General features: G+C 40.5%; 2 non-coding genes across 2 annotated transcripts; one reads left to right on the top strand and one right to left on the bottom strand.

Moving 5' to 3' along the window:
• The first annotated feature begins 6211 nt into the window (after positions 1-6211).
• LOC148580184 (small nucleolar RNA R71) lies at positions 6212-6319 on the top strand. Its single transcript, XR_015899643.1, has one exon. It is a non-coding gene; the product is annotated as a small nucleolar RNA R71 (small nucleolar RNA).
• A 13206-nt stretch (positions 6320-19525) lies between these two features.
• LOC148580185 (small nucleolar RNA R71) lies at positions 19526-19632 on the bottom strand. The gene has a single exon (XR_015895725.1). It is a non-coding gene; the product is annotated as a small nucleolar RNA R71 (small nucleolar RNA).
• Positions 19633-22153: the final 2521 nt, after the last annotated feature.

Here is a 22153-nt window from a genome sequence, read left to right on the forward strand (position 1 = left end):
CAAGGTTTTTATTTAAAATTACATAAATTCTCTAATTTAATTTCCTGTTTATCAACTCAACCCGTTTTTGAAAACATCTGATTAATAAAGTAGCACATCTTTCTGCAACTCGTTGGGAGACGACATACTCCCAGTATTTTAATTTTAATATTGTGACAACCCTTCTAAATTGATAAGTGGATTTTTGGTTGGTTAAGAATTGTACTTGCAATGTATCTCTTATAACAATTTCTTAACTCACCAATTTCCGCCACGTCAGCGTACGCACACATGGTCAGTTTGCCCTGTTTCAAAAAAAAAAAGAGAAAGTCTTCTATGTGTGCGCACAGGCCTGTGCGCACGCACACTTCTTGATCATCAGAGGTTCCCGATCATGCTAGAATAGGATTCACCCTCCTTTTGCGTCTGTCACTACGCCCAGCACTCGCGAGTTTGAAGCTCATCACAGTCATTCAATCATTGAATCCTACTCGGAATACCACAGACAAGGTTTAGACTTTCTGGATTCTCTTGAATACTGCCATCATTCTAGCTTACACCACGAAGATTCCGATTAAGAGATCTAAGAGACACTCATTCAATCTATGGTAGAACGGAGGTGGTTGTCAGGCACGCGTTCATAGGGAATGATGATGATTGTCACGTTCATCACATTCAGGTTGAAGTGCGAATGAATATCTTAGAAGCGAAATAAGATGAATTGAATAGAAAACAGTAGTACTTTGCATTAATCTTTGAGGAACAGCAGAGCTCCACACCTTAATCTATGGAGTGTAGAAACTCTACCGTTAAAAATACATAAGTGAAAGGTCCAGGCATGGCCGAATGGCCAGCCCCTCTGATGTAAGAACCAGGCGTCCAAAGATGTCTAATACAATAGTAAAATGTCCTATTTATAATAAACTAGCTACTAGGGTTTACAGAAGTAAGTAATTGATGCATAAATCCACTTCCGGGGCCCACTTGGTGTGTGCTTGGGCTGAGCTTGAATGTTACACGTGCAGAGGCTCTTTCTGGAGTTGAACGCCAGGTTGTAACGTATTTCTGGCGTTCAACTCTCGTTTGTGACTTGTTTTTGGCGTTTAACTCCAGACAGCAGCGTAGAACTGGCGTTCAACGCCCTTTTATGTCGTCTAAACTCGGCCAAAGTATGGACTATTATATATTTTTGGAAAGCCCTGGATGTCTACTTTCTAACGCAATTAGAAGCGCGCCATTTTGAGTTCTGTAGCTCCAGAAAATCCACTTTGAGTGCAGGGAGGTCAGAATCCAACAGCATCAGCAGTCCTTCTTCAACCTCTGAATCTGATTTTTGCTTAAGTCCCTCAATTTCAGCCAGAAAATACCTGAAATCACAGAAAAACACACAAACTCATAGTAAAGTCCAGAAATGTGAATTTAACATAAAAACTAATGAAAACATCCCTAAAAGTAACTAGATTCTACTAAAAACATACTAAAAACAATGCCAAAAAGCGTATAAATTATCCGCTCATCACAACACCAAACTTAAATTGTTGCTTGTCCCCAAGCAACTGAAAATCAAATAGGATAAAAATAAGAGAATATACTATAAATTCCAAACTATCAATGAAACATAGCTTCAATCATATGAGCGGGACTTATAGCTTTTTCCCTCTTGAATAGTTTTGGCATCTCACTTTATCCATTGAAGTTCAGAATGATTGGCTTCTATAGGAACTCAGAGTTCAGATGGTGTTATTGATTCTCCTAGTTCAGTGTGATGATTCTTGAACACAGCTATTTTATGAGTCTTGGCCGTGGCCCTAAGCACTTTGTTTTCCAGTATTACCACCGGATACATAAATGTCACAGACACATAATTGGGTGAACCATTTCAGATTGTGACTCAGCTTTGCTAAAGTCCCCAATTAGAGGTGTCCAGGGTTCTTAAGCACACTCTTTTTGTGCTTTGGACCTTGACTTTTGGTTTTAAGGGTTATTGGCTTTTTTGCTCTTGCCTCTTGGTTTTAAGAGCTTTGGCTTTTTCTGCTTGCTTTTTCTTTTTCTTTCTATTTTTTTTTTCGCCTATTTTTTTTCTGCAAGCTTTGTTCTTTGCTGCTTTTTCTTGCTTCAAGAATCATTTTTATGATTTTTCAGATTATCAAATAACATGTCTCCTTGTCATCATTCTTTCAAGAGCCAACATATTTAACATTCTTAAACAACAACTTCAAAAGACATATGCACTGTTCAAGCATTCATTCAGAAAACAAGAAACATTGTCACCACATCAATATAATTAAACTAAGTTCAAGGATAAATTCGAAACTCATGTACTTCTTGTTCTTTTGAATTAAAACAGTTTTTTTTTTAAGAGAGGTGATGGATTCATAGGACATTCATAACTTTAAGACATAGTTACTAACTACTAATGATCATGTAATGAAGACACAAACATAGATAAGCACTTAACATAGAAAACGAAAAACAGAAGAAATAGGAACAAGGAATGAATCCACCTTAGTGATGGTGGCGTTTCCTTCTTGAGGAACCAATGATGTCCTTGAGCTCTTCTATGTCTCTTCCTTGTCTTTGTTGCTCCTCCCTCATTGTTTTTTGATCTTCTCTAATTTCATAAAGGATGATGGAGTGCTCTTGATGTTCCACCCTTAATTGTCCCATGTTGGAACTTAATTCTTCTAGGGAGGTGTTGATTTGCTCCTAATAGTTTTGTGGAGGAAAATGCATATGAGGCATCTCCGGGATCTCATGGTGATGAGCTTCATGCGCCTCTTGAGCTCCATGAATGGGCTCTCTTGCTTGCTCCATCTTTTTCTTAGTGATGGGCTTGTCCTCTTTAATGAGGATATCTCCCTCTATGTCAATCCCAGCTGAATTGCATAAGTGGCAGATGAGGTGAGGAAAGGCTAACCTTGCCATAGTGGAAGACTTGTCAGCCACTTTGTAGAGTTCTTGAGGTATAATCTCATGAACTTCCACCTCTTCTCCAATCATGATGCTATGGATCATGATGGCCCGGTCTATAGTAACTTCAGACCGGTTGCTAGTGGGAATGATTGAGCATTGAATGAACTCCAACCATTCTCTCGCTACAGGCTTAAGGTCCAGTCTTCTTAGTTGAACCGGTTTGCCTTTTGAGTCAATCTTCCATTGAGCTCCTTCTACACATATGTCCATGAGGAATTGGTCCAACCTTTGATCAAAGTTGACTCTCCTTGTATAGGGGCGTGCGTTCTCTTCCATGTTTGGGAAGTTGAACGCCAACCTCACATTTTCCGGACTAAAATCTAAGTATTTCCCCCGAACCATGGTGAGATAATTCTTTGGGTTCGGGTTCTTACTTTGATCATGGTTCCTAGTGATCCATGCATTAGCATAGAACTCTTGAACCATTAGGATGCCGACTTGTTGGATGGGGTTTGTTAGAACTTCCCAACCTCTTCTTTGAATTTCATGTCGGATCTCCGGATACTCATTTCTTTTGAGTTTGAAAGGGACCTCGGGGATCACCTTCTTCTTGGCCACAACATCTTAGAAGTGGTCTTGATGGGCTTTGGAGATGAACCTTTCCATCTCCCATGACTCGGAGGTGGAAGCTTTTGTCTTCCCTTTCCCTTTTCTAGAGGATTCTCCAGTCTTAGGTGCCATCAATGGTAATGGAAAAAACAAAAAGCTTATGCTTTTACCACACCAAACTTAGAATTTTGCTCCCCCTCGAGCAAGAGAAGAAAGAAAAGATGAAGAAGAAGAAGAAGAAAAGATGGAGAAGAGGGGGGAGGTGTGTTTCGGCCAAAAAGAGAAGAGAGGGTTGTGTTATGGGAAATTGATTTTGAATTTTGAAGGTAGGTGGAGTTTATGAGGTAGGTTTATGGGGAAGAGTGGATGGATGTGAGTGGTGAAGAGGTGATGGGGAAGAGAGATTGAGGTGATTGGTGAAGGGTTTTGGGGAAGAGTGTTTATGGGATTGTGTGAAAGAGGGGTGAGAAGAAGTGAGTGGAGGTAGGTGGGGATCCTGTGGGGCCCACAGATCCTAAGGTGATCCTGTGGGGTCCACAGATCCTGAGGTGTTTAAGAATTTACAACCTTGCACCAAATTGGGCATCCAAAATGCCCTTGCACACAACTCTGGGCGTTCAGCACCAGATTGGTGCTTGTTCTGGGTGTTGAACACCCATTTATAGCCTATTTCTGGCGTTGAACGCCAGAACCATGCTTGTTCTGGGCATTCAGTGCCAGCTCTCCTTCAGGGTGCATTTCTGGCGTTCAAACGCCCAGATGCTGCCCATTTCTGGCGTTCAGCGCCAGAACCATGCTCTGTTCTGGCGTTAAACGCCCAAAACATGCTTCTTATTGGCGTTTAAACGCCAGTAAGGTCTTCCTCCAGGGTATGATTTTTCTTCTGCTGTTTTTGATTCCGTTTTTAATTTTTATATTTATTTTGTGACTCCACATGATCATGAACCTAATAAAAGATGAAAAACAAAAATAAAATTAGATAATTAAACATTGGGTTGCCTCCCAACAAGCGCTTCATTAATGTCAATAGCTTGACAGTGGGCTCTCATGGAGCTTCACAGATGTGCAGAGCTTTGTTGTGACCTCCCAACACCAAACTTAGAGTTTGGATATGGGGGTTTGACACCAAACTTAGAGTTTGACTGTAGGGGCTTTGTTTAACTCTGCTTTGAGAGAAGCTTTTTATGCTTCCTCTCCATGGATGCAGAGAGAGATCCTTGAGTTGTGAACACAAGGTTGTCCTCATTTAATTGAAGGATCAATTCTCCTCTGTCCACATCAATCACAGCTCTTGCTGTGGCTAGAAAAGGTCTTCCTAGGATGATGGATTCATCCTCTTCCTTTCCAGTATCCAGGACTATGAAATCAGCAGAGATGTAAAGGCCTTCAACCTTTACTAACACGTCCTCTACTTGTCCATAAGCCTATTTTCTTGAATTGTCTGTCATCTCTAATGAGATTTTAGCAGCTTGTACCCCATAGATTCCCAGTTTCTCTATTATAGAGAGGGGCATGAGGTTTATCCCTGAACCAAGGTCACACAGAGCCTTAAAGATCATGGTGCCCATAGTACAGGGTATTATGAACTTTCCAGGATCCTATCTCTTCTGAGGCAATGTCAGTTGATCCAGATCACTTAGTTCATTGGTGAACAAGGGAGGTTCATCTTCCCAAGTATCAATGCCAAATAATTTGGCATTTAGCTTCATGATTGCACCAAGGAACTTGGCAGCTTGCTTTTCAGTAACATCCTCATTCTCTTCAGAAGAGGAATACTCATCAGAGCTCATGAATGGCATAAGGAGGTTTAATGGAATCTCTATGGTCTCTAGATGAGCCTCAGAGTCCTTTGGTTCCTTAGAGGGAAGCTCCTTATTGATCACTGGACGTCCCATGAGGTCTTCCTCCTTGGGATTCACGTCCTCTCCTTTCCTTACAGGTTCGGCCATAGTGCTTATGTCAATGGCCTTGCACTCTCCTTTTGGATTCTCTTCTGTATTGCTTGGGAGAGAACTAGGAGGGATTTCAGTGATCCTTTTACTCAGCTGGCCCACTTGTGCTTCCAAATTTCTAATGGAAGACCTTGTTTCATTCATGAAACTTACAGTGGCCTTGGATAGATCAGAGACTAAGTTTGCTAAATTAGAGGTATTTTGTCCAGAGTTCTCTGTCTGTTGCTGAGTGGATGATGGAAAAGGTTTATTACTGTTAAACCTGTATCTTCCACCATTATTAAAGCCTTGTTGAGGCTTTTGTTGATCCTTCCATGAGAGATTTGGATGATTTCTCTATGATGGATTATAGGTGTTTCCATAAGGTTCACCTAAGTAATTCACCTCTGCTATTACAGGGTTCTCAGGATCATAAGCTTCTTCTTCAGAAGATGCCTTTTGAGTACTGTTGGCTGCAGCTTGCATTCTATTCAGACTCTGAGAAATCATATTGACTTGCTGAGTCAATATTTGTTCTGAGCCAGTATGGCATTCAGAGTATCAATTTCAAGAACGCCCTTCTTCATAGGCGTCCCATTATTCATAGGATTCCTCTCAGAAGTGTACATGAACTGGTTATTAGCAACCATGTCAATGAGTTCTTGAGCTTCTGTAGGCATTTTCTTTAGGTGAATGGATCCACCTGCAGAAGTATCCAATGACATTTTAGCCAATTCAGATAGACCATCATAGAATATATCCAGGATGGTCCATTCTGAAAGCATGTCATAAGGACATTTTTTGGTCAGTTCTTTGTATCTCTCCTAAGCTTCATAGAGGGATTCACCTTCTTTCTATCTGAAGGTCTGAACATCCACTCTAAGCTTACTCAGCTTTTGAGGAGGAAAGAACTTGGCTAAGAAAGCCTTGACCAGCTTATCCCAAGAGTTCAGGCTATCCTTAGGTTGAGAGTCCAACCATATCCTAGCTCTGTCTCTTACAGCAAAAGGGAAAAGCATGAGCCTGTAGACTTCAGGATCTACTCCATTAGTCTTAACAGTATCACATATCTGCAAGAATTCAGTTAAGAACTGAAAAGGATCTTCAGATGGAAGTCCATGAAACTTGCAGTTCTGCTGCATCAGAGAAACTAGCTGAGGTTTCAGCTGAAAATTGTTTGCTCCAATGGTAGGAATGGAGATGCTTCTTCCATGTAAATTGGAATTAGGTGCAGTAAAGTCACCAAGCATCCTCCTTGCATTATTATTATTTTCGGCTGCCATCTCCTCTTCCTGTTCGAAAATTTCTGAAAGGTTATCTCTGGATTGTTGTAATTTAGCTTCTCTTAGTTTCCTCTTCAGAGTCCTTTCAGGTTCTGGATCTGCTTCAACAAGAATATTCTTGTCCTTGCTCCTGCTCATATGACAAAGAAGAGGGCACAGAAATAATAATAATAATAATAATAATAATAATAATAATAATAATAATAATAATAATAATAATAATAATAATAGCGATCCTTTATACCACAGTATAGAGGTCCTTGTGTGAGTAGAAGAAAAGAAGAAGAAAATCTGAACTCAGAGAGAGAGAGGGTTCGGATTTTTGGGGAGTGAGGGAGAGATGTTAGTAGATGAATAAATAAAATAGAAGGAGATGAGAGACAAGGAGAATTTTCGAAAATTATTTTTGAAAAAGAGTTAGTGATTTTCAAAAATAGTTTTTGAAAAAGGTTAGTAATTTTCGAAAATTCAAATAAAAAATTAAAATAATTAGTTAATTAAAAAGAAATTTTTGAAAAAGAACGAAGATATTTTCGAAAATTAGAGAGAGGGAGTTAGTTAGGTAGTTTTGAAAAAGATAAGAAACAAACATAAAGTTAGTTATTTAGTTGAAACAAATTTTGAAAAGATAAGATAAGAAGATATTTTTGAAAAGATATTTTTGAAATTTTTTTTTGATGAGAGAGAAAAACAAGAAAAATGATGCAATGCATGAAAGTTATGGATCAAAATAATGAATGCATGCAAGAATGCCATGAATGTCAAGATGAACACCAAGAACACTATGAAGATCATGATGAACATCAAGAACATATTTTTGAAAAATTTTTAATGCAAAGAAAACATGCAGACACCAAACTTAGAATTCTTTAATGCTTAGACATTAAGAATTCAGGAATATATATGAAAAACAAGAAAAGATACAAAACATGCAAATGCAAAGATCAAACAAGAAGACTTACCAAGAACAACTTGAAGATCATGAAGAACACTATGAATGCATGAATTTTCGAAAAATGCAAGATGAGTATACAATTGACACCAAACATAAAAAATTGACTCAAGACTCAAACAAGAAACACAAAATATTTTTGATTTTCTTTTTTTTTTCAAAAATTATTTTGAAAAAGAAAAATAAGGATTCCAAAATTTTTAATATGAATTCCAGGAATCTTATGCCTTTTATTCTAAAGCTCCAATCAAAGGGTCAGGCATGGCTTAATAGCCAGCCAAGCTTTAGTATGCTGTTGATACCTTCCATGTATAGAACAACTAAGTGTGTGAGAATCAACAAGCTCCTGTGATGATAAGTTGAAACCCCAGTCCAAAAGATTAGACATGGCTTACAGCCAGCCAGGATTCAACAAATCATCATGAAACACTAGAATTCATTCTTAAAAATTCTGAAGAAAAATATTTTTTTGAAAACATTTTTATTTTTTTATTTTTTTATTTTTATTTTTTTTTGAAAATATTTTTTTTTTGGAAAAAATGAAAAAGAAGAAAATATTTTTGAAAAATTTTTGAAAACTTTTTGAAAATAAAATAAGAAGAAAATTACCTAATCTGAGCAACAAGATAAACCGTCAGTTGTCCAATCTCGAACAATCCCCGGCAACGGCGCCAAAAACTTGGTGTTGTTGCCGGATCAAACTTAGCACTGATGTTACCGGACCAAAAGCTTGCCGAAAACTCAAACAATCCCCGGCAACGGCGCCAAAAACTTGGTATGCGAAATTGTTACTCAGGTTGTGAATTATTATTCGAAATTGATTCCCTGGCAATGGCACCAAAAACGGATGCACAGAACTATGGTCTAAACATATCTTCACAACTTCGCATAACTAACCAGCAAGTGCACTGAGTCGTCCAAGTAATACCTTACGTGAGTAAGGGTCGAATTCCACGGAGATTGTTGGTATGAAGCAAGCTATGGTCACCTTGTAAATCTCAGTCAGGCGGATATAAAATAGTTATGTAGTTTTTGAAATGTAGTAATAAAAAAAGGATAGAAATACTTATGTAAATCATTGGTGAGAATTTCAGATAAGCGTGTGGAGATGCAATCGTTCCTCTGAACCTCCGCTTTCCTGCTATCTTCATCCAATCAGTCTTAATCCTTTCTATGGCTGGCTTTATGCAAGGGCATCACTGTTGTCAGAGGCTACATCCCCTCCTCTCATGAAAATGGTCCAAGATGCCCTGTCACGGCACGGCTAATCATCAGAGGTTCCCTATCATGCTGGAATAGGATTCACCCTCCTTTTGCGTCTGTCACTACGCCCAGCACTCTCGAGTTTGAAGCTCGTCACAGTCATTCAATCATTGAATCCTACTCGGAATACCACAGACAAGGTTTAGACTTTCCGGATTCTCTTGAATGCCGCCATCATTCTAGCTTACACCATGAAAATTCCGAATAAGAGATCTAAGAGACACTCATTCAATCTAAGGTAAAACCGAGGTGGTTGTCAGGCACGCGTTCATAGGGAAAGATGATGATTGTCACGTTCATCACATTCAGGTTGAAGTGCGAATGAATATCTTAGAAGCGAAATAAGATGAATTGAGTAGAAAACAGTAGTACTTTACATTAATCTTTGAGGAATAGCAGAGCTCCACACCTTAATCTATGGAGTGTAGAAACTCTACCGTTAAAAATACATAAGTGAAAGGTCCAGGCATGGCCGAATGGCCAGCCCCTCTGATGTAAGAACCAGGCGTCCAAAGATGTCTAATACAATAGTAAAAAGTCCTATTTATAATAAACTAGCTTCTAGGGTTTACAGAAGTAAGTAATTGATGCATAAATCCACTTCTGGGGCCCACTTGGTGTGTGCTTGGGCTGAGCTTGAATGTTACACGTGCAGAGGCTCTTTCTGGAGTTGAACGCCAGGTTGTAACGTATTTCTGGCGTTCAACTATGGTTTGTGACTTGTTTTTGGCGTTTAACTCCAGACAGCAGCGTAGAACTGGCGTTCAATGCCCTTTTACGTCGTCTAAACTCGGCCAAAGTATGAACTATTATACATTGCTAGAAATCCCTGGATGTCTACTTTCCAACGCAATTGGAAGCGCGCCATTTTGAGTTCTGTAGCGTCAAAAAATCCACTTTGAGTGCAGGGAGGTCAGAATCCAACAGCATCAGCAGTCCTTCTTCAACCTCTGAATCTGATTTTTGCTTAAGTCCCTCAATTTCAGCCAGAAAATACCTGAAATCACAGAAAAACACACAAACTCATAGTAAAGTCCAGAAATGTGAATTTAACATAAAAACTAATGAAAACATCCCTAAAAGTAACTAGATTCTACTAAAAACATACTAAAAACAATGCCAAAAAGCGTATAAATTATCCGCTCATCACCTATCAAGCACCTGAGAGATTTCCAGGCAGCCTGTTCTACTGTCAGGCGTGATGGTGCTGATGAAACTTCAATTCTGCTGAAAGCTTTCCCATTTTCTCTTGAGGGAAAAGCAAGAGAGTGGTACTACACTCAACCCCTAGCAAATGTATCCAACTGGGATACGCTCAGAAAAGAGTTTTTGGAGAAATTATTTCCATCTGAAGTTACTGATAAACTAAGGAAAGACATTTCCACGATTGTTCAAGATGACAACGAGACTCTCTTTGAATATTGGGAGCGCTTCAATAATCTTCTGGAAGCATGCCCCCACCACATGATCGACAAGATAGTGTTGCTCAGCTACATCACACAGGATATGAGGCCCCAAGATAAGACCACATTGGAAAGTGCTAGCAATGGGTCTATGAAGAAGTACAAAACCACTGATGAGGCATGGTAATTGATCAGCGACTTAGCTGAATCTACTAGGAACCACAGACAAAAGCAAGGCCGTTCAAAAGCCGTTGCAGAAGTATCCTCTAGTAGAGAGACTACTGCTCTAGCTCAGAGTATCTGTGAAATGACCAACTTGCTGAAGCAGATGCAATTGAATTAACAACAAGTTCAGCAAGCTCAACCTTCTCCAGCACAGCAAAGCCAACAGTTAGTCCCACAGAGAGTTTGCGGAATTTGTGCTGATTATAGCCATTATATCGATGAATGCCCACAACTCCAACAGGAAGACAACATGGTGGCATCCACTCATAACTTCTATGATCGCCCCAACCAAGGGTACAATCCAGGTGGAAATAATAACCATGGATGGCAGGACAATTCTAACCAGAATTGGAGGGACAACAATAACAGAGGAGGCAGAGATAATCAGGGAAATCAGAGGTGGAATAATAACAACAACAGGCAGCAGAACCAACCTTACAGAGTACCTCACCTGAGGCAGTTCCAAAGACCACAGAATATCCAACAGCAGACCTCTCAATTTACTCACCCTTCTTCATCTCCTAATGAAGAGTTACTAAAATTTTTTGAGCGAAGTCAACAGACCATGGAAAATAACATTAATGCCAGTCTGAATGGTCTGACCGCTACTTTGCAAGCTCTTGTCTCACAGATTGGATCAATGCAAAATTCCAATAACCAACCTTCAAGTTCCACTGGAATTCCCTCTCAACCATTACCCAATCCGAAGGGGGGCATTAATGCTGTCACCCTAAGGTCCGGAACCACACTGCAGGAGAGGAATCAAGAGGAGCCAAGCCCACCAGAGCATGCCTCAGCTGAAGAGGTCGTAGAAATAGAAGATGTTGAAGAGGAAGAGGACATACAGGACATAAATGAAAAAGAAGAAACCCAACCACAGGAGGAAGCACCAAGAGGCGCAGACACTGCAGAAAATACCACTCCCATTCCATTTCCACAACTTGCAAGGAAGCCCAGGAAGCAACTGGAACCCGATCCCAAAATGGTAGAAATATTCAAAAAGGTTGAGGTAACCGTTCCTCTTTTTGATGTTATTCAACAAGTACCTAAATATGGAAAGTTTCTAAAAGATTTATGTATACATAAGGACAAAATTCATGAATTAGAAACTATTCCTTTAGGTAGTTCCATATCTGCTTTAATGGACATGAGAAGTGTAATGACCCAGGTCCTTGTATAGTTAGTTGTACTATTGGTGGAGTAGTAATTTATGATTGCATGTGTGATTTAGGAGCCTGTGTTAGTATAATGCCTTTGTCTATATATGATATTTTGAGGCTCCCTCCCTTAAAAAAGTCGGCAGCTCGTTTTGTGTTAGCAGATAAAAGTATTATTACAGTGGCTGGAGTTGCTGAAGATGTTTTAGTGAACATTAAAGGGCTTACATTCCCCACTGATTTTTATATCTTGGAGATGCCCCATAATAACTCAGATAAGCCATCATCAATCCTACTTGGAAAGCCATTCTTGAAGACATAAAAATTCAAATTAGATACTTTTTCAGGAACATACTCTTTTGAAATAGATGGCCGCATAGTAATCTTCAATCTGAATGGAGTCATAAAGAACCCTCCAGAAGATCATTCTATCTTCCAGTGTGATGTCATAGATGAAAATGTAGCTGAAGTTCACAAGGAAGAATTGGAAGAGAGGCACATTGGACAAGGTCCAAGTGTGGGGACCCTCTTGACTGACAATGAGGGCACCTCAACATTTTCACAAGCTCCAGACAATCCAGAGCCTACCCATGATCAGAAGTTGGAACTGAAATCTCTTTTTCCACATCTCAAATATGCTTATCTTGAAGATGAGCAGAAGTTCCCCGTTATCATTGCAAGGGAACTCACTTTCCAACAAGAATAGCAATTACTTGATGTACTGAGGAGGCATAAGAAAGCAATTGGGTGGAGTTTGGCAGACATAGTAGGCATCAACCCTCAAGTATGTGAGCACAGAATATTTTTAGAAGTGGGAGTAGGACCTGTCCGTCAACCCCAAAGAAGATTGAATCCCAGTATCTTGGAAGTTGTCAAAAAGGAAGTGACCAGACTATTGGAAGCAGGTATCATCTATCCCATTTCAGACAGTGAATGGGTTAGCCCAGTACAAGTGGTGCCCAAGAAGTCTGGAGTCACTACAGTGAAGAATGAGCATGGAGAGCTCATAGCAACTAGAGTTCAGAATGCTTGGATAGTCTGCATTGATTACAGGCGTCTCAACCAAGCTACCCGTAAGGATCACTACCCACTTCCATTCATTGATCAAATGCTAGATCGCCTGTCAGGTAAATCACATTATTGCTTTTTAGATGGTTACACAGGTTATTTCCAGATTCATATAGCTCCTGAGGACCAGGAAAAGACCACTTTTACATGTCCTTTTGGGACTTATGCTTACAAGAGAATGCCCTTTGGCTTGTGCAATGCACTAGCTACTTTCCAAAGGTGTATGATGAGTCTTTTCTCTGATCTTATTGAGGACTGTATGGAGGTTTTTATGGATGATTTTAGCGTTTATGGTGATTCTTTTAGCCTTTGATTAGATGGATTATCTAGAGTATTAGATAGATGTGTTAAAACAAACCTTGTTTTGAATTTTGAAAAATGTCATTTTATGGTAAAACAAGGAATTGTATTAGGACATGTGGTATCTAATAATGGCATTTCTGTAGACCCAGCAAAGGTGAGTGTTATTTCTAGTTTACCTTACCCCTCTTCTGTGAGGGAAGTCCGTTCGTTCCTTGGCCATGCAGGTTTTTACAGGAGATTTATTAAGGACTTTAGTAAGGTAGCACTTCCCTTATCCAGATTACTACAGAAGGATATTGAGTTCGAGTTCAGTGAAGATTGCAAGCAAGCATTTGATAAGCTGAAGGCCGCCCTGACTCAAGCTCCAATTGTGAGAGGACCAGACTGGAGCCAGCCGTTTGAAATCATGTGCGATGCTTCCAACCATGCAGTAGGAGCAGCGCTGGCTCAGCGCGAAGGTAAGGATCCTTTTGTTATTGCTTACGCGTCTAAGACTTTAGACGCTGCCCAGTCCAATTATACTACTACTTAGAAAGAGCTTCTTGCTATTGTTTTTACTCTGGATAAATTCCGAGCTTATTTACTTGGTACTAGAGTAGTAGTGTATTCGGACGATGCAGCTTTAAAGTATCTATTATCTAAAAAGGAATCCAAACCAAGGCTCATACGTTGGATACTGCTATTACAAGAATTTGATTTAGAAATAAAGGATAGGAGTGGTAACCAGAATTTAGTGGCAGACCACTTGAGTCGCCTTGAGCACATTAAGGATGATTCTGCTCCTATAGATGATAATTTTCCATTTGATAACCTGCAAGCAGTATCTGAGGTATCTCCCTGGTATGCACCTGTAGCTAATTATCTAGTTAGCCGCACATTTCCTCCTAACCTTTTTAAGCATCAAAGAGACAAGATGAAAAGCGAGTCTAAATATTATATATGGATGACCCATATTTATGGAGATGTAGCGCTGATCAGGTAATTAGATGGTGTGTGCCTCAATCAGAATTCCAGTCCATCTTAGAGGCCTGTCACTCATCTGAGAGTGGAGGACACTTTGGCCCTCAAAGAACTGCTAGAAAAATCTTGGACTGTGGATTCTGGTGGCCTACTCTTTTTAGAGATGCTGCTGAATTTTGTAAATCTTGCCCCCCATGCCAAAAATTTGGTAATATATCCAGGAGGGATGAGATGCCTCAACAAATTATGCTTTTCTATGAAATTTTTTATGTTTGGGGCATTGACTTCATGGGTCCATTTCCAAATTCAAATGGTTATTTTTTATATATTATTAGCTGTGGACTACGTTTCCAAATAGGTGGAAGCAATTCCTACCCGCACTGATGATGCTAACATTGTTGTTTCCTTTGTGAGAAACCACATTATTTGTCACTTTGGATCACCACGAGCAATCGTGAGCGATCAAGGCACCCATTTTTGTAACAGGAGACTAACAGGATTAATGAAGAGGCATGGGATAATTCATAAGGTTGCAACAGCATACCATCCTCAGACCAATGGGCAAGCCGAGGTGTCGAACAGAGAGATAAAGCGTATCTTGCAGAAGATAGTCAAACCTCATAGAAAAGACTGGAGCACCAGGCTACAAGATGCACTCTGAGCATACAGAACAGCATACAAAACACCCATTGGGATGTGTCCGTTCCACTTGGTTTACGGAAAAGCTTGTCATCTCCCTGTTGAGGTAGAGCACAAAGCCTTTTGGGCAGTCAAGGAGTGCAACATGGGGATGGAGAACGCCGGAGCTGAAAGGAAGTTGCAACTGCAAGAACTAGAAAGCCTTCGCCTAGAAGCTTATGAGAACTCAAGACTATATAAGGAAAAGATGAAGGCTACACATGATCAGCACATCAAGAGGAAAGAGTTCCAACCTGGGGATTTTGTCCTCCTTTACAAATCTCATCTGAGGCTCATGCCAGGCAAGTTGAGATCCAGATGGAAAGGTCCATACAGAGTAGAGAAGGCCAAACTATACGGAGTTTATCACCTAAGTCATCCTTCAAGTTCTGAACTTATCAAAGTTAATGGACAACGCCTAAAGCTATACCATGGCGAGAAGATGCAGAAAAACAAGGAGCTTGAGATCTTCCTCTTGGAGGATCCCCACATAGCAGAAGATTGAGCTAGTGGAGCGTCCAACTTACGGACGTTAAAGCAAAGTGTTAGGTGGGAGACAACCCACCATGGTATATCGTTCTTTTCTTTATTTTTAGTTTTTCATATTTAATAACTCTTCTCTTTATCAATACTTTCGTGCATCTGCATCTGCATATTTATAAAAAAAAAAGGGGGAAGGTGCCACGCGACGCGACCGCATTAGCGACGCGTCCGCGTGGGAAGGAAATCAGATAGTCATGCTGGAGCGTGGCTGGAGGCGTGCCAGTGGCACAAATCAGCCCACGCGACCGCGTCGCCGACGCGCCCGCGTCGTATGGGCATAATGGCCTCCCACGCGATCACGTGCCCCACGCGGCCGCGTGCCCTGATTTTCGACGTAGAAAGGGTGCACAACTGAAAGTTGTGCTAGAGTGGTGCTGGACTGGCGCTGGACGCGCAATCCCCCTCACGCGGCCGCGTGCCCTACGCGGCCGCGTCGTACCCCATTAATCGCCCACTCACACGATCGCATGCCCCATGCGATCGCATCACCTAAAATTTGGCATTTAATGATTTTGAACAGAGAGTTGTGCGAGTGCGAGGCAACACTCGCGCCACTGGCACAAACTGGGTCACGCGACCGCATGACCGACGCGACCGCGTCAATTATCCTAAGCGCAAGTCGCGCGACCGCGTGCCCCATGTGATCGCGTCGCTTGCGCCGCACAGCTCAACCTAATTTTGCCAATTATCATATCTTTTTCTTCTCCAAATCCTAATTTTTCTTTTCCCTCCTTATTTCTTCCTCTTCCCTTCTTCCTTCTATCTCACCTTTCACTCTCTCTCCCTCACCTCCATTAACAAGGTTTTATTTTCTTCTTCATCCTTTTCTTTTCTATCATTCTTCTTATTTTATATGTTACTTTCTTTTCTTTTCTTTCTTTTCTTTTCATTATTCATATTTTCTTTCTTCTTCTTTCCCTTTTTACATGGTGTTATAATTTTATTTGAGTCATTATTTTTCATTATATGCTTGTGTATTGTTGCAAATTGTTTGACAATTATATATTATTTTCTTTAAAGGGTTGCTTGCATGTTCACTTTAATACTTTCTATACCTTCTTCACCATGCATGCTATGTGTTTGTGAAAAAGCCCATATGGCATTATGCACTTCTCTATGTTATTCTACTATTCAATGCTTGCTTTTCACAAACTCCCTTTACTATTATATTAATTGAATTCAATTGTCAATACAAACGTGATGGTTTGTTACAAAGTAATGCTTGGTCTATGCTACTCATGCCCTTTGCTGGCATGCCAATAAACACCTTGCATTCACTTGTCATTATATGCACTAACTATTTTCCATTAATGATCTTTCACATGTACTCATGAGTGTGTGTTGACATCATTTACCTTTTAATGTGCATTTACAACCATCCTTTTTCGTTCTCTTCATTGCTATATATCTCTTTGAATTCAATCTACTCTCTCTTCCCTTTTTAGGATGGCCACCAAGAAAGGAAAAGAGAAAGCTACTCCCAAACCACCAGCAAGAAGAGGAACTAAAAGAGCACTAGTGGCAAAGCCTTCTTCAACTGCAGTCAACCCCTCAACAGAAAGAGTTAAGAGGATCATAAAAGTTGATGAAAAGGAGAAAGCCTTTCAAGCAAAGGACACTGCGTGATTTTCCAATCGCTACTGTGAGCATATGTTCCCCATCCTGGTTGAAAGGAGTTACAACAACGAAGACAATATTGCTACTTTTTTTGAGCCGCAAATTGAACGAAGACAATGGGGTTTCCTACAGAGACAACAGAAGCAGGTCAATCTTTCTTGGGTAGTCGAGTTCTACTCTAACTTCTACCTGCATACCCTGCAGTCTGTCTTTGTCCGTCAGAAGCAAGTCCCAATTACAAAAGAGGCTATTCAACAAGCTTTAAGTCTTCCTCCTATTCCGGAAGGATTGGACGCCTTTCAAGAAGCCGTACTCAAGCGCCAGATATACCAATTTGACTAGGAGGTTGTTCTCAGAGTTATCGCACTACCTGGCAGTCGTTGGATCTACAGATACCATCGTACCCGCCCTAAGGGTATATTGGCTTCAGCACTTACCTTGAAGGCTCGCGTATGGGCACAGATCATGTCCCATTACGTCTTTTCGAGCACTCACGAGTCTTCCTTCATTGCAGACATGGCCGTTCTACTATGGTGAAACCTTACAGAACAGCCTCTGAACCTACCAAGACATATCTGGAATGCCATGGGACACGTACAAATTGCGGGCAACTTACCTTTTCCCGCCTTGGTCTCAGATCTTGTCTCAGCAGCTGGAGTCTCCTATAGAGTTGGAGACACCAAAGCCATGCTCCCACGGGATGATCAGTATGTCCCTAATGGGAAATACCTCAGACTTTCAGCAGCCACTACAAGCCTTCCTCCTGCTCCAGTTGAAGATATTCCTTCTTCAACACCACCAGCACCTACAACAGATGAACTGCTCCAGCAGATAATCAAAAGATTGGATCGGCAAGAATAGAAAACGAAGTTAAGAGAGCGCCGTAACGAGCGCCGATTCAAACACCTCATGGAGCTACTCAAGGGTCACTTCAAGGACTCAGACACCCCGGACTCCACTTCCTTTACCAGCACAGGGAGCCATGATGGTCCCGACTGTGGAGATACTGCTACCAGCCCACCCCTGTTCCTGACAGATGGCACCGAGGATGGTGCAAAGCCTTAAATGTGGGGAGGTCGGTCAGTACCTGACTTTCGGAGGTAATTTCTCTTCCCTAGCACCAATAAATTAGGATATTTTAGTTAGTTTTTCTTTCTTTTATAGAATAGGATAAATTGCATAGTAATAGGTTAGTTGCATGCATGCTTTACTTGATTGAAAAGACAATAAGTTTCTTCTAAGACTCTATCTTTGGAACAAGGAATTGGCTATTGATCAAGATTTGAGAGATTGAATTGCAAGAAATTGTAATTCAATCAATTAAGATTGGCAAGGAGATCAATGAGTGCATTGATTGAGGAAGAGATGAAAATGAACTTGATCCGGAGAATTGCAACATCTCCTAAGCCCAATGAACTCCCCATCTCTGATCTTACCCATTCTCTTTAATTTCTGCCATTACTTTTATGAGCAAATCCCCCATTCCCATTTACAATTCTGCAATTTATTTTCAGTCATTTACTTCCAGTCCTTTAATTCTAGCATTTACTTTTCTGTTATTTACATTCCCGCCATTTTATTTTCTGTAACTCTCAACCTAAATTCTGGATTCGCTCAACTAGAACATTCTTCTAATTAAAGTTGCTTGATCAATCAATCCCTGTGGGATTCGACCTCACTCTATTGTGAGTTTTTACTTGACGACAAATTCGGTACACTTGCCGAAGGAAATTTGTTGAGAGACAATTTCCACATGCATCAAGTTTATGGCGCCGTTGCCGGGGATTGATTGTGCATCAACAATGATCAAATTGGAAGATTACTAGATTGAGCATTTTTATTTTGTGAATTTTATTTTCTGTTTGAGTGATTTACTTTCTGTTTTAGCTAAACTTCTTCCCTTCCCCCTCTACTCTTTTGTTTTTCTTTGTTATTTTTAATTCTGTTTGCTAACCCACTAACTGTTTGATATATTGCATCACCCACAACTAACAGTAATTCTGACAAAAATACTTTCTGCACCTATCTTTTCTTGCTTGCACTTGATGGTTGTATGACAGAGAGAAGAAGCGGGGCTTCAACTTCCTTCGATTCTGAACATGAGAGGACCTTCCTTAGATTGAGGAGGGAGGCAAGAGGAAAGAAAGTGGTTGGTGCTGAGGAAGAAGAGGAATTCTTTGAACCAAACATGGAAGATAACATGGAAAACCATCATGAAGAAGAGGATCACAACCATGGGGGAGGAGGTGGAGCAAATCATGCTAGGGAGGATAGAAGAGTTTTGGGCTCTTACATCAATCCAAACCCAGGCAATTGTGGAAGTAGCATCCAAAAGCCAACAATCCATGCCAACAACTTTGAACTTAAACCACAGCTCATCACCCTTGTTCAGAACAACTGTTCGTTTGGAGGAGGTGTTCAAGAAGACCCCAATCAACATTTGACCACCTTCCTGAGAATATGTGACACAGTGAAGTCTAATGGTGTTTATCCTGACGCCTAAAGACTGCTCTTATTTCCATTCTCACTCAGGGACAAGGCAGCCAAGTGGCTGGAATCTTTCCCAAGGGAAAGCTTGACAACTTGGGAAGACGTGGTAAACAAATTCTTAGCAAGATTTTACCCTCCTCAACGAATCAATAGGCTGAGAGTTGAGGTTCAAACTTTCAGGCAACAAGATGGTGAGACTCTATATGAAGCATGGGAGAGATTTAAAGACCTCACAAGGAGGTGCCCACCAGATATGTTCAACGAATGGGTTCAGCTGCACATTTTCTATGAAGGGCTCTCTTATGAGTCAAAGAAGGCCGTAGACCATTCATCCGAAGGATCTTTGAACAAGAAGAAGACTATTGAGGAAGCCATATATGTTATTGAAACAGTAGCAGAGAACGACTACTTCTATGCTTCCGAAAGAGGGAACACAAGAGGAGTAATAGAGCTAAACAATGTAGATGCTCTGTTGGCCCAAAACAAGCTCATTACCCAACAGCTGGCTGACCTCACCAAGAAGATGGAGATGAACCAAGTAGCAGCAATCTCAACTTCATCAACAACCCAAAAAGGAGTGAATGAAGAAGCAGAGGGTAGTCAGGAGCAAGCCAACTACATTGGGAATTCACCAAGAAAAAACTATGATCCATACTCCAAGACCTATAACCCTGGATGGAGAAACCACCCAAACTTTGGGTGGGGAAGTCAGCAAGATCAAAACCAAGACCAGCGACGTTATAACCCCCACAACAACACTTCTCTACACGCTTATCAAAACCAAAACCGCACATCTGCTCCGAATCACCCATCAATTGATGACAAGCTCTCTAAGATTGAAGCCTTACTTGAAGGAATATGCCAAGAGATTCAAGAAAATAAGGTGTTCAAAGAGGAGGTGTGATGCCAAGGCATCTTAGGCTAGTTTCACTAGCATTTTTTTGATAGTTTTAGATGTTTTATGCATTTTCTTGAGCTTAAAGTAACCAAGAATGGTTAAAAGAAGAACAAAGCAATGAACCATCCAAACAGTATGATTTTGATGCAAATTCCATGAGTTTTTAGTTATATTACTTGAATGCTATGAATGGAAGATTTCTCATGAAATTTTGCAAGACTTTGATGCAATTGTTTGGATGATTTCAGGGAAGAAGAGGCTAGGCAAGGAAGCAACAAAGTCAATAAAGGAAGCTTGAATATCACATGTGGAGTTTAAGTTCCAGTTTAAGCCTAAACTGGAGCTTAAACGCCAGAATCATGAAGGCTAAGAAATGCTAAAACTGAAGTTTAACCTCCAGTTTAACCTTAAACTGGAGGTTAAACGCCAGAATGAAAGTCTCACCAAAGAAGCATTCCACGTTTAACCTCCAGTTTAACCTTAAACTGGAGGTTAAACGCCAGAATGAGAATGCCAATCAGGAAGCATTTCCACGTTTAACCTCCAGTTTAACCTTAAACTGGAGGTTAAACGCCAGAAATGGGAAGTGCACCAGGGAGCCATTTCCACGTTTAAGCTCCAGTTTGACCTTAAACTGGAGCTTAAACGTGTTCGACCAAGTTTTATCCTCCAGGGTTGCTTTCTCCATTTCCACGTTTAAGCTCCAGTTTAACCTTAAACTGGAGCTTAAACGTGTTCGACACCTCCAGGGCTACCTTTCTCAGCTTCCACGTTTAAGCTCCAGTTTAACCTTAAACTGGAGCTTAAACGTGTTCGACCTCCAGGATGCCTTCTTCCATTTCCATGTTTAAGCTCCAGTTTAACCTTAAACTGGAGCTTAAACGTGTTCGACCTCCAGGGCTGCCTTTCCTATCTCCAAGTTTAAGCTTCAGTTTAACCTTAAACTGAAGCTTAAACGTGTTCGACTAAGTTACCCTCCAGGGCTGCCTTCTTCCATTTCCACGTTTAAGCTTCAGTTTAACCTTAAACTGAAGCTTAAACGTGCTTCCACAAAAGGCATCACTGGAAGTGTCTGGCGTTTAAGCTACAGTTTAAGCTTAAACTGCAACTTAAACGCCACTCTTGGAAAAGGTTTCTGGGCCAACAATATGGCGGTTTAAGTTAGTATTTGAGCACAAACATTAACTTAAACTTACTCTGGTATGAAACCCAATTGAATATCATGGTTTATGGGATTGGGCCTGAAGGATTGATGAGTCTGAAATTTCAATTTATTGAGTCATGTGTCATTATTTGATTATCACTAAGTTGGCTCAATGAATGTTACAGATTTTGGATCAACAGCCTCATCAAGATTATGGATCATAAACCCAAGGCAAAAGGAAAGCAGGGAGAGGCCTCAAAGCCCAAGAAACACAACAGAAGCTCAATATAGAAAGTGTATAAATAGGATAGAATTTAAGTTAGGAAGGACTTTTACCTTTTCTTTTGGCTAGTTTTCATATCTTTGTAATTGAATTCAGAGCTATGACTCACTAAACCCCCTTTCATTGGGTTAGGGAGCTCTATTGTAATTCAATGAATCAATAATAGTTTATCTTCTTCTTCAATCTTTTCTCTTGAATTTTGTTAGAAAGCTTCTCGATCTAATTCCATTGGGTAGTTGTCTTGGGAAAGAAACTACCCATAATTGGAATCCTTCGGAACCTTGGGAAAGGAATGGAGGATTCATGCTAGAGAAGCTTTCTCACAGTGAATTGGATTGGGGTTTGGATGGATATTGTGACATGTAATCCTACCAAATTGTGGTTCATGAAACTGTGTGGTATAATCAGTGATCGAGCATCATCTCTTCTTATGAACATTTAAACCAAGGGATTG

The sequence above is a fragment of the Arachis ipaensis genome, chromosome B10, assembly GCF_059453495.1.
Source record: "Arachis ipaensis isolate K30076 ecotype BB chromosome B10, ASM5945349v1, whole genome shotgun sequence".
NCBI lineage: Eukaryota > Viridiplantae > Streptophyta > Magnoliopsida > Fabales > Fabaceae > Arachis > Arachis ipaensis.